This window comes from Aulonocara stuartgranti (genome assembly GCF_965226115.1).
Source record: "Aulonocara stuartgranti genome assembly, chromosome: 13".
Lineage (NCBI taxonomy): Eukaryota > Metazoa > Chordata > Actinopteri > Cichliformes > Cichlidae > Aulonocara > Aulonocara stuartgranti.
In genome coordinates this window covers 21,696,766-21,708,539 of record NC_138949.1, presented here as the reverse complement: position 1 = coordinate 21,708,539, position 11,774 = coordinate 21,696,766, and the positions used below count along the sequence as shown (strand labels likewise).

Below are 11,774 nucleotides of genomic sequence, written 5' to 3'. Positions count from 1 at the left end.
ATGTAATCCGATCCATTAAATATCACAAAAGCAGCTCACAAAACTTGCGACATGGCATAACTCGGCTCATAACCGTAGCACGTCGGAGCAGTATGCGTCACGTGATTGAGCGGCTGTGGCGTGCAAGACCTGTCAGCGGTCTGGTTGAGCATCTGGAGCCTCACTACCAAACCAGCATTTTATCTCCGAGAAAGTTATCCCAGAGAGAAGTAAAGCAAGTGTGTAAGTTCATCTCTGAATGTTTGTAAAGCATTCCAGCATTAAGCTTAACAACCGATATATGGAGCGACTGCCTCTCTCTCCTTCCCTCTCCTGTTGCTACTTCAATCATGAAACTGATTAATGATCGGCTTTTCTGTCGCGAGTCCGTCTCTCTTGTTTATCGCCCACTTCGCGCCAGAAAGAGGAAACCAGCGCCTGAACAGCAGCTTGATAATCTGTTGTTAGAATTTATTTAATATTACTTTCTACACCAGGATCCTTTTCTATGAAGCTGACAACTGGTAACTGCAGGGGCGGATCTAGCAAAGTTTAGCCAGGGGGGCCGATAGGGCATGAACAGGGAAAAGGGGGGCACAAAGACATACTTTTCTTTCTTATTCTCATTTAGAATATCTAGCTTTTAATAAATAATTATCTGAACGTCACGGTTCTGGGTCCGTTGGACCCAGTATTTTGAGTTCATTATGTTTTGGTACTTTTGCATCATGGATTTTCCTTTATGTTTCTCTGGTACTTGGTGTTTCAGTTATCTTGCTGTTTTTCTATATTATGATTTATGATCTGATACTGTTGTGATTATGATTATCATTTAGTAGCCTTTGGTCAGTGTCAAGTCTGTCTGTGTCTTAGTAAAGTGTGTTTTGTTTCCTGCTTTACTTTGAAGGTTCTTGTTCCTGTCTGATGTTAGTATGTGCAGCTTTGTTCCCCCTGTCTCGTTAGCCCTGATCTCTCCCAGCTGTGTCTCCCTCCTGTTGCCGATTTCCCCGTTACTACCCTGTGTAGATAAGCCCTGTGTTTTCCCATGCTCAGTGTCGTGTCGTACCATCAGTTTATGCCTGTGTGTTCTTGGTCTCAGTGTTCCGTCCTCACTTCATGTTTGTTTTCCTGCCAGCAATAAAGCTGAGGTTTTTTGAGTTACATTCCATTTTCCGAGTCCTGCATTTGGATCCTCATCTCTGCCTGCCCGCACACAGAGCCCTGACACTGAATCTTACACCCAAAGTTTTAATCTGATGTAAAATGTATAGTAGTCCATTACTGTATATAGTAACTATTAAGTCTAATATACCCTAGTAAGCTATAGTACTTTTTCCTTTGGGAAGGTACCATCTGTGCAGTCTGCAGTTCTGTTGAAGAAAGATGTTGAATCTATTTAATTATTCTTGAAAAATAATTGAGTTCTGTGCATTTTTTTTCACCTTGCATCAAATTAAAGTTGATTACGTCGATTAAGCATCATGAGGTGGGGGGTGGTTCCCTATTTTTTTTTTTTTTTGCTGGGAGTTTGCAACCCTATTAGTTAGGTTGCTTACTCTTTAAAATATCAGAATAGGGAGGATGGAGTAGGTTTAAGTTTATTAGATTGATCAGTATTGCTGAACTATGAAATATTTTGGGTGCAGTGTATTTTTTGCATACAGGTATAACAGAATAGCTTTAGTGTTTTTTTGTTTTTAAACTTGAGTATGAACTTATACAAAATGCAGCAAGATATTAAAAAAACAGTTTTATTGATTAAAAAACACACTATATCGGATTCATATTGGTATTGGCCAATATCCAAATTTATGATATCGGTATCGGACATAAAAAAGTGGTATCGTGCCATCTCTAATATTGACATGGCAGCATTACAGAGTTGCAGTAGATTTTTCAGCTGTATGTCCATGATGTCCTTTGATGATTTCACTACCATCCAAAAGCTTTAGTGGAATTTCAGACTCATCTGACCAGGCAATGTTTTTCTAAGTCTGTGCAAATTATTGCTGACAGCACTGACACACGCTGTGGTCTTCTGCTGCTGTTGTCCATCTCCTACAAAGTTTGACATGTTGTGCATACAGAGATCCTCTTCTGCATACCTCTGTAAATTGTGGTTATTTGAAATGCTGTTGATCTCACTAAGAAGGATCAATTACAGAACTCGTATTCATAATTCATGCAAAAGTATATTTTCCCAACATGGCTGAAAATACTATTTAATGTGCAGCCTCAGATGACAAACTCATTATACACATAAAATCTATACCTGACTCCAACATTTACACATACCTAAAAGGCAAATTGCAGCAGCAAAATCGGTGGATACACACAGCAGAAGCCCTCTCTTCTCAAGCTTCTTGCGTTCCTTCTTCCTTATGTTGCTGTCATTCGGTATCGCTACATCGATCACTACCGCCATCTTCTTCTGCTTGTCTACCACCACCTTGTCCGGTTGGTTAGCCACCACCATTTAGTCCGTCTGTATCTGGATCTTAGCGCCGTCATTCTCGACCATCCCACGTTTACCCTTTTGACCTTGGGACTTCCAGGCCATACTCGGTACAGATGTTTCTGTATACTATCCTGGCCACTTGGTGATGGTGTTTCATGTATGCCCTGCCTGCTAGCATCTTGCACCCTTCTGTTATGTGCTGGATTGGTTCAGGGTCATCTTTACACAGCCTGCCTGGGGTCTTGCCTGGTGTGATAGACCCCAAGGCTCAAGCTCAGAGCTTGTTCCCGTGCTGCCATGATTAGTGCCTCTGTGCTGTCTTTCAGTCCAGCTTTGTCCAGCCACTGGTAGGACTTCTGGATGTCAGCCACTTCCTTTATCTGCCGGTGGTACAGGGGCCTATCCTTCCATGAAGGTTCCTCCTCTTTCTTGGGTTTCTGCTGCCTGTGATTGGTTGGGGCCATCTCCCTGATGTATTTTGTGGATGTTTGTTGTTTCATCCTGGACTGTGGTGCTGACACTCACCAGTCCTTGGCGTCCTTCTTTCCGCTTAGCATACACCTCAGGGTGCTGGACATGGCGTGAAACCCTTCAAGCATGGTCAGAAGCTTCCTGGTCTTGATGTCATTATTCCAGCAGGGTACCTGATCACGAGCAGGGCATAGGTGTTGATAGCCCAGATCTTGTTATTACCAGCTGACTCCTCAAGACTTGCCTGACCCTCAGCAGGCACTGTGTGGTTGCAGCTTTCCTAGCGGCCTCTTCATGGTTCCCATTTGCCTGTGGGATCCCCAGGTACTTGTAAATGTCAATATTGCCTTCTGGTAGTTCTATGATTAAGTAGTCAGGTAGTTCTGACTACCTTCCCTCTCTTCGTTGTCATCCAACTACACTTCTCCAGTCCGTACGACATTCCAACATACAGGCTACGGAGACATGACGCAGATCTTGTTAAACTGGGCTACATCCAAGCTGGTGTTGCTTCATATTTATCTGTCGCGCTCATGTCTGTCAGGTACCACCGTAAGTCAGTGGTACCTGACTTGATTTATCCTGTAGCAATGATCTGAAAACTGCTCTTTTCTTTATCTCCATCTATCTCTCTATCATTCACACTTTGTTTGCTTTGGTGAAATAACAAAAGTCTTTGGGGTTGTCTAAAGATTCACTTTGTAATCTCGAGAGTGAGAATTATGACAGTGTAGCAGAGGGCTCTGGTATAACACTGGCTGGGAGTAAAGAGTGAAGGTTGGCTCAGGCAGGCAGCAGGCACAGCTGCAGGTTATCAGGTTGATTAGCAGCCTGATAAATAGCAGCCTGATAAATAGGCTTTCTCTTGGCTGAGGCTGCAGGGATATGCACACAACCACTGGCAAGTGTTTCACAATGAAGCTGAGTGTTGCATTTTGAATTGTTTAGTTTGTGCTTAAATGAAGAAGGTGCACATGTCTATGCCCTGGTGTATGTCAAAGTAACTATGCAAAGCTAGTGCATTTCTTTTTTGTTGTTGTTAAGCTGTATTTTTTATACAGATGTAAAATGTTTACTTTCCTCCACTGAATTATCTTCCTGCTGCAACATCACACATTTGGGACAGAAATTTAAAAAGATCACAACTTGTCTAAACAAATGACTCCTAACCCCATGATGGAAGGGTAAATTTTTACGCTTCACCAAGGTGGAAATGCTGGCGTATTAATAAAATCAGACAGGCAAATACATCATGAGCTATATGAGGCATGTGACCTAAAAATTCTCTCAAGCTTTTTCATCATGGAAGGCAAACACCACCCTGGCAGGTGAAACCATCACATATGCAGTACCGTTTATGCCTCGGAGAGTTTCCTCCAGGTGCTATGATGATTCTAAACCGGTCATGGATGTGGTACATAAAGTCTTTCAAGTAAATAGAATAAAGTAATCTGTGAATGAATGGTTATGGTTGCATTTGGCTTGTAGTCTAAAGCACTTTGCGTGGTCAGTAAAAACTGAAATTATACATTATGTCACAGTGCCGTGAAAGGGTTCCCCCCCCCCCTTTCACAGATGTTAAAATCTGTATTTATTCCACAACCAAAATAGACAAAGTATTATTGCTTTTATTACAGTTTTTGTCTTTGCTACACTTTGCAGTTGTGATGAATAAAACTGCTTTGGGCCTCTAATGGACTGGTGACCTCTACACTGTGTATGCTACTTTTCTCCCATTGACAGCTGGGTTTATGGAAGGATTATAAATTAAGCCTCAATTCATATATGTCTGAAAGCATCTGTAGTGTCGGAAATTAATTCAGCGTTATTTATATAGTGCTAAATCGCAACAACAGTTGCTGCAAGGCACTTTATATTTTAAGGTAAAGGCCTTGCAGTAATGGAGAGAAAACCCCAAACTTAGATGATCCCCTGTGAGCAAACACCTGGAAACACAGGGAAGGAAAAATTCCCTTTTAACAGGAAGACACCTCTGGCAGAACCAGGCTTAGGGAAGGTCAGCCATCTGCCACTACTGGCTTAGGGGAGGACTAAGGACACAATATGTCAGATAGCCAGATTTTAATAATAACTAATGATTAAATGCAAAGCGGTGTATTAACACAGTGAAAACAGGTGAGCAAAGAAGAAACAATCTTCTTGTGCAATACGGGAAGCCCCCAGCAGATAACGCCTATTGCAGCATTACTAAGAAAGGATCCACCGTCACCTGATCCAGGCCTAACTATAAGCTTTTTCAAAAAGGAAAGTTTTAAACCTAATCTTAAAAGTAGAGAGGCTGCATGTTCCCCGAATCGACACTGGGAGCTAACATCATTTTTTCTTTATTGTTTCTCTTGATATCTTAAATGTCGTTCAAACTGCGACGCCACTACAGAAAACACACATTTTCTACTGCGATACTGAATAGTGACATTAGGCAAGTGAGTGCTTACAAACAAGAGAACAGTAGATGATAGCAATGTGAATTCATTTAACCATTTGACCTTTTGTCTTTTGGGGTTCTGTTGTTGACTGTGATAGCCCCTTATGGGATGTACTAAATGTCACGGTAGAGTAATGTGGCCAGAACTTTGATTCTAACAGTTAACACAGAGAACTGCATCTACTGGTGTATTTCCTGGTGACATAGAGACCTTAGAAAAATTGAGTTACATGTGTGATATCACGAAAAATCAAGATACGTAAATAAAGTGGCATTTGTGTGTCTTTTACTTCAAAAGTATCAATGTTTTACACACTGGCTCAACAAGATATGACCTGCTGTCCCTGTTTTCTTTTGCAGTTCAAGGCTGCCGTTTGTGTCAAATGCAGACAGCCAGCAAATTGAACATTGGAAGTAGTGTACTGAGGGATGAAAAGGAGAAAGACAGCTGGAAGTGCAAGTAAAGAAGTTTTATTTTGTTGAGCTTTTTGTAAGGTGGGTTTATCACTGTCAGTGATGCAGGTGTTGATTTCCAAACACAAGCCAAAAATGAAGCTTCTGTGTTTTTGATCTATTGTTGGATAGGTGCCAGCTGAATGTTTTAATTTGAAAGTTGGCCTCGGTGAAACATTTGTGATTTGTTTGGTTGTTTTTTCATTAAGCCCATCTGATATTCTGGATAAATAGACAAGAAAATAAGCTAGCTGAAAACTCTCATTTGTGATGAGATGAAGAACGAAGACAAGTGTAGCGTGTTTGAGTTTTTGCCTATTACATTGTTTTGGTTTTATATAGCTGCATAGCATTAACATTCTTGCTTGTGACACCCTAAAATATGTTACAGAATATAGACATATTTTTATAGACACATTTTTAGTTCAGTTGATGACTTTTCAAGTGGAAAAGCCAGCAAATATAGACCAACACTACATTATGCTGAGTTTTAAAAGCTTGCACTTCAGTGTTGTTTGATATGTCTCAAAACACGAGAGCACTTTTATCAAAGCAACTAACGCTTTATTGTCATAGACTTTATAAGAGTAGAAGGCATATGTCTCATGATTTTACAGTAACACTTTTGAGGGTTTTTTTGTGTTGTTGTTGTTTTTTATTCAGGTGCTGAATCCTTCCCACTACACCACTCAGCAATTTCACACTATACAACTCTGTGGTTGTGATAATCTGTGTTTTGAAATGTCCAAAGAATAGTTATTCCCCCTGCACCAGCTTTTCTATAAATCCCAGCTGGTAGCTTCTTCAAAGATGACTTCTCAACATGCATTCCAAGACGAATGTGCATTGCTCTTATTTGCTGTCATAGTTTATGCTACACAAACTAGGTTACTAGTTCATTTTGAGGTCATCCTGGTTAATGGCCTTCCTTTTGTGAGAAGGTGCAGGACACCCGCTTTCCTAGAAAACAACCCTATCCTTTATGATAAATACAGTAGCTGTCTTTGTGTGTGAGATAAAATAGCAGTTACAGCAAATTGTGAAAAATGTGGAAAAATATTGACGTGCAAAAATCTTGTGCATGATTTCTTCAGAATATAAATGCAGGCATATGCATTTGTTTATACTCTGTCATTACCTGGCGATTACATGATGCAGAGTAATGCAATATAAATGTAATTAGTAGTGAAAGAAATAGATTTTTGCTGCGAGCAAATAAGTAATGCCTTACTTTCTCTGCTTTTTTGTTAAATAAAGACCCCAACATTGTCCAAGAGTGCACTGCTCCGGTGTACTGTGACTATGTTTTACTGCTGAGGTTTTGGATTTCCAGTCAAACAGATCAATTGTACAACAGTCTGATCCTGCGTCTAAGCCAGGGACACTCTTTCCAAGTCCAACAAACCACAGCTTACCAGAAAGTATCACTGCAGCTCCTTTTTTTGGCTGCAAATCACCTCACTGTTCAGTCAGTCATATGCCATACATGTGTGTGCACACATAAACCCACACACAGACACTAAATACTATATCCAGAATGGAGTTAATGGCTAAAAGAGACTGCCTTCACAATGATAATGCGATGCAGGCCAAGCTTCTTGGATCCAGTTCAGCAGATAGACACTAAAAACAAAAAAAGAAAAAGAAAGCACACAGTGTCCCCAAATTTCCCCCTCAGACTCGTTCCTCAAAGCAGGGATTGAATATCTTCTTGACATATTTGGTTTCACCGTTTCACTGATGTTGCTTTAAAGCTTCATGGCAAAAACGGTTCAAGGTACCTGCCAATGAAAATGACAAAATTCCAAGTAGGAAGCAGTTTTAAGGATAGTATGTTGGAACCATGGATTTAAATGTTGCCTGGTGCAAAGTAAAATATCTCAGCAGTTGGACAAATTGGTGTACTTGTAAATCTCCTAACTCATATAACTCAAAGTGCCCCGATGTTCTCCTTGCACCACCATTTGTGGTTTTGAGCCGTTCCTGATAGATTCCCATGATACGCAGTGTGGTGCACATATGCAGCCCTTATACAGTGCAATCATTTGATGCTCCCTTATCTGAAACAGTCATCAAGTAAGACTTTTAACTTGTGTATGAATTTGGTTTATGACATTATATGAGCTCAGCTGACAACCCAATCAGCTGAGCTGGAGCTTATGTAAAGTGGTAATTAGCAAATGTTGGCACGCGTCTTGCATCCTAAATGAAGACTGTGGCAGTGTTAAACATTTTACCTCTTTCACATCATCACAGAGCTGATGTGAAGATGTAGGCTAATGGGCTTGTTTACAGTGCGCATGTATGAGTATGTTTACTTTTTGATGCATGATACAATGTGTTGCATAAACAGAGAGATGTCAGCACCAGTAATCGTTCATTTGAAGTCACAATATCTGAAGAAGAAGTGTTACATTTGCTTCACACATCTGGTGGCTAGCATTGCCTTTTCAATTTTCCTTAAACATTGTAGTAATTAATTCTGCATATGTTTCAGGGGACATAGTGTTCCTTCATAATTTATAGGACCTGACAACACAACACTTCAGACCCTAAGATGAAAGCATGCCCTTTCCCAGAACACTCAAATTAGTTCGTCAAACTTAATGATTTTTTTGTATAGATCAATTCTTCCTCTGGCACACCAAAGGAAAGATAGGAAGAGCTCTTAGAGAATCAAGAACCTAATAATACTTTAAAGCATCTGACAAGACCCAAAGACTGTATTTTGGCTCATAAATCACTCATTTTAACTTCAAGGACTTTCCCTTCAAGAAAACATCTGAATTATACAACGTGTTCCTGTGTAATGCATGAGGGGTTTTAAAAAAGGCAGACAGGCAAAGCTATAGGCACTGTAGAAGTGTGTTACTATGTGTACACATATCTGCTGACATGTGTAGGCATCAGATTAAGTTTATTTTTATATAATTATTTAACATCTGATTTAGGAGAAGAGAAAAATGTTGCGTGTTCTGTTGACTCTCTCAGTTTCTGCTGTGACATGTGGATCGTGGGGTAAGAGTATGGTGTAAGGATCCATCCTGCCTTGCATCAACGGTTCAGAGTACTGATGATTGTGTAATAGTGCGGAGGATATTTTCTTAGCGTGTTTTGGGCGGCTTAGGACCAGCCGAGTATTTTCCATGACCATAGTTTATCCGAATGTTATTGCTGACCATTTCCATCCCTTTATAACCAAAATATATGAGTCTTCTGATGGCAGCTTCAAGCAGGATCATTAATGTGGAGCACCTTTGGATTGTGGTGGAATTAGAGATTTGCATCATGGATGTGTGCAGCTATCATGTCAGCATGGCCCACCCTAAATTAGATTTATATTTATAATATATATTTGGGCTCTCATCTCATTTGCACATGATTTAATGAGAATTTCCAGTAATTTAATACAGTGTAATTTCAAATGTATTATTTCAGTAATAATAAATTAAAAAGGTCAGACCCTGAAAGAAAAATATTTGGCTATAAAGCACCAGTAGCTTTAGGCGCAGTGTTTGCCATGGCTAAATAGAACCCACTTAATCAGCTGACAAAGGATACAACAAATATAGTTCCTCTATTTTTTTGTTACTTTATTAATGAATCTGTATCAACAAAGCCAGTGTTTAACCATAATTGTCAGGCTCAGGAGAGACTCGGAGGCAGACCGTCACTAAGGTTCACAATTTTATTTACACGTAGACACCAGGTGCGGGTATATACAAGTGAGGGGGCACAGGAAGAGGGTCTCCGGGGAACACAGGCACGGGAAGGGAACGGCTATATACACAATCCACTGAAGCTCAGGTAGCTCGGGCTCCGGTCTTTAGGTCACCGAACGGCGGTCCTCAGGCTGGCGAGAAATCTGGCACAGAGAGGAAAGGCAGGTAAGTAGTAGCACGACAGAAACTCGGAAAAAGGCTCAGATAGGTGATGACACTGACGAGTGTTACACAATAATCCAGCGAGGAAGCACTCTCAGCAGCCGCCTTAAGAAGTGAGTGAGATGATTGTCTGCAGGTGTCCGAGCCAGGGGCTGGAGCCGTCATGACTCTGCCCCGGTAGAGCGCAGTGCGCGGAAGGGGAGAGAGGGAGATGCAGCACAACAAAAACACTTGTAGCCATACAGAGTCAGCCGAGAAGGCACAGGGTCATGACAATAATTGTACCATATTAATACATTTTCAGATATTTTATGTAATTTTGTATATTTTTTTTAGTTTTGCTTTAAGCTTATGGCAAGAAACTTAAAGCACAAATAAGTTGATATCAGGTATATTCAGAAACATTCCTGAATAATAAATTGATTCTAGTTCTGCTGTGTTTGAATGTAATGTCATCTTTTAAATATGCTTTTTATTCATGTCAAACCCTTAGGTCTTGCTGGGGCTGCAAGATTGTTAGATCAGCTCACCACATGTTGGACTCTTTTACTCTCTGGCAAAGTGGGAGATTTATATTCAAAGAAAACAGGAGAAGTCGTGAGTAATTTAAAAAAAAAAAGCTCAGTGGAAAAAAACAATATTGATTGGGCTGCGTCTTGACATTGCATAAATTGTAAGCATACTCAAAATCTTATTCTCATCAGTGTGCTTATATTGAAATAACAAGAATTTGATACACGTAAGCAAACACAGCAGTTTTATTGCAACAATTATTGTGAATTATGAATGTGATCACTCATAAAATTGTTTAAAAATGTTCAAGATGAATTTGAAGTTTCTTCATTCATCTGTCAATCTTTTCTTTTTTCATCCTGTACGCCAAAGATGTTCCAGGTGAGACAGAACGGAGGCTGATGAAGTCGGTGTCTGGAGTTTTGAAAAAGCGTCTCTGTTTTCTCTCTCATCCTACATCTGCTATTTTCAATTTCGACAGACACTTCTGCCGTCCACTCTCCTAGCTGCTAAAGTGCAGCTTTCACTGCACCTTTTATTGATCCTGCAGAGACACAAACTTTCAGATGTGCGAGCGGGATCAAAGGGCCAGAGCTTGAGCAGCAGTCATAAAGAAATAATAAACCCTGTAGGTGAAAGCTGCTGGTAAGTTTCTTTAAAACAGACCCTGAAGTGGAGCAGAACAGAACATAAATGACATCAGTATCACACTGACAAGTGCAGACGATAATGATGCATGAAAAGGCACTACACACTCGACAACAATGTCTTTAAGATAGAAACACTACCACATGTTTTATTCATATGATTGAAAGCATATGTTTTTCCCTTTAGCCTGTCATTTTTAGATGAACACGGTGCTTTTCAAATTTATTAGAACACCTGCCATAAAATCAAGAAAAAGCAAATTTTTTGGAAATCTTTCAAACTAATTTAAAGCAAAAAGAAATATTATATCATAATCATATTATATTGTTGGTTGTTGATTGATTTGTCAGACAAATAACAAACTGAATTCACATTTTTATACCCAAACTTATCTGAGAAGTAAGAAGTAAGAAGTTAATCAAGCATGACAATCAACCACTAAAACAATTTTTTTCTATTTTCTAAAAAATAATAAAACTGTTGGATCAAACATTGTGGAAACATGGAAAGGATGTCGGGAAGTACCAGTTTTACTACTAATTTATGGCCGCTGTGGCATGAACCAAATTTTTTTCACCATTGTACCTCCTACCTCTAAAGGTCACATCCCTCATATACTTCATAGAGAATGAAAAAAGTATTTCAGATCGAACCTTTTAATATTTTTTAAATTAATTTTAAAAATATCTTAATGACCAACACTGATCTTTACTCGAATTTAACAGCACAATGGATCCTATGAATGTAAAGATGACATGTACATTATTACAGAGCCCTGCCAGAGACATTCAAGGTGGAAAGAAAAGATGAACTAAATGAGATCCTGAGTTACTTTTGTGAGATCCTGCAAAGGTTTTGCAAGATCCTGGAAATCGTACTTCTAGCTGTCCAGAGTCTGCAGCTGGTTGCTAATCAAGTCAAC

The 11,774-nt window shown here is 39.7% G+C and overlaps 1 protein-coding gene across 1 annotated transcript in view; it reads left to right on the top strand.

Moving 5' to 3' along the window:
• The first annotated feature begins 204 nt into the window (after positions 1–204).
• LOC309721028 (receptor-type tyrosine-protein phosphatase epsilon-like) overlaps positions 205–11,774 on the top strand; it is a 60,309-nt gene continuing 48,739 nt past the window's right edge. Inside the window, exons 1-2 of the mRNA XM_082558347.1 lie at positions 205–222; positions 5,715–5,814. The gene's annotated coding sequence lies outside the window, so the exon portion shown is untranslated. The remainder of the gene's footprint in view (positions 223–5,714; positions 5,815–11,774) is intronic.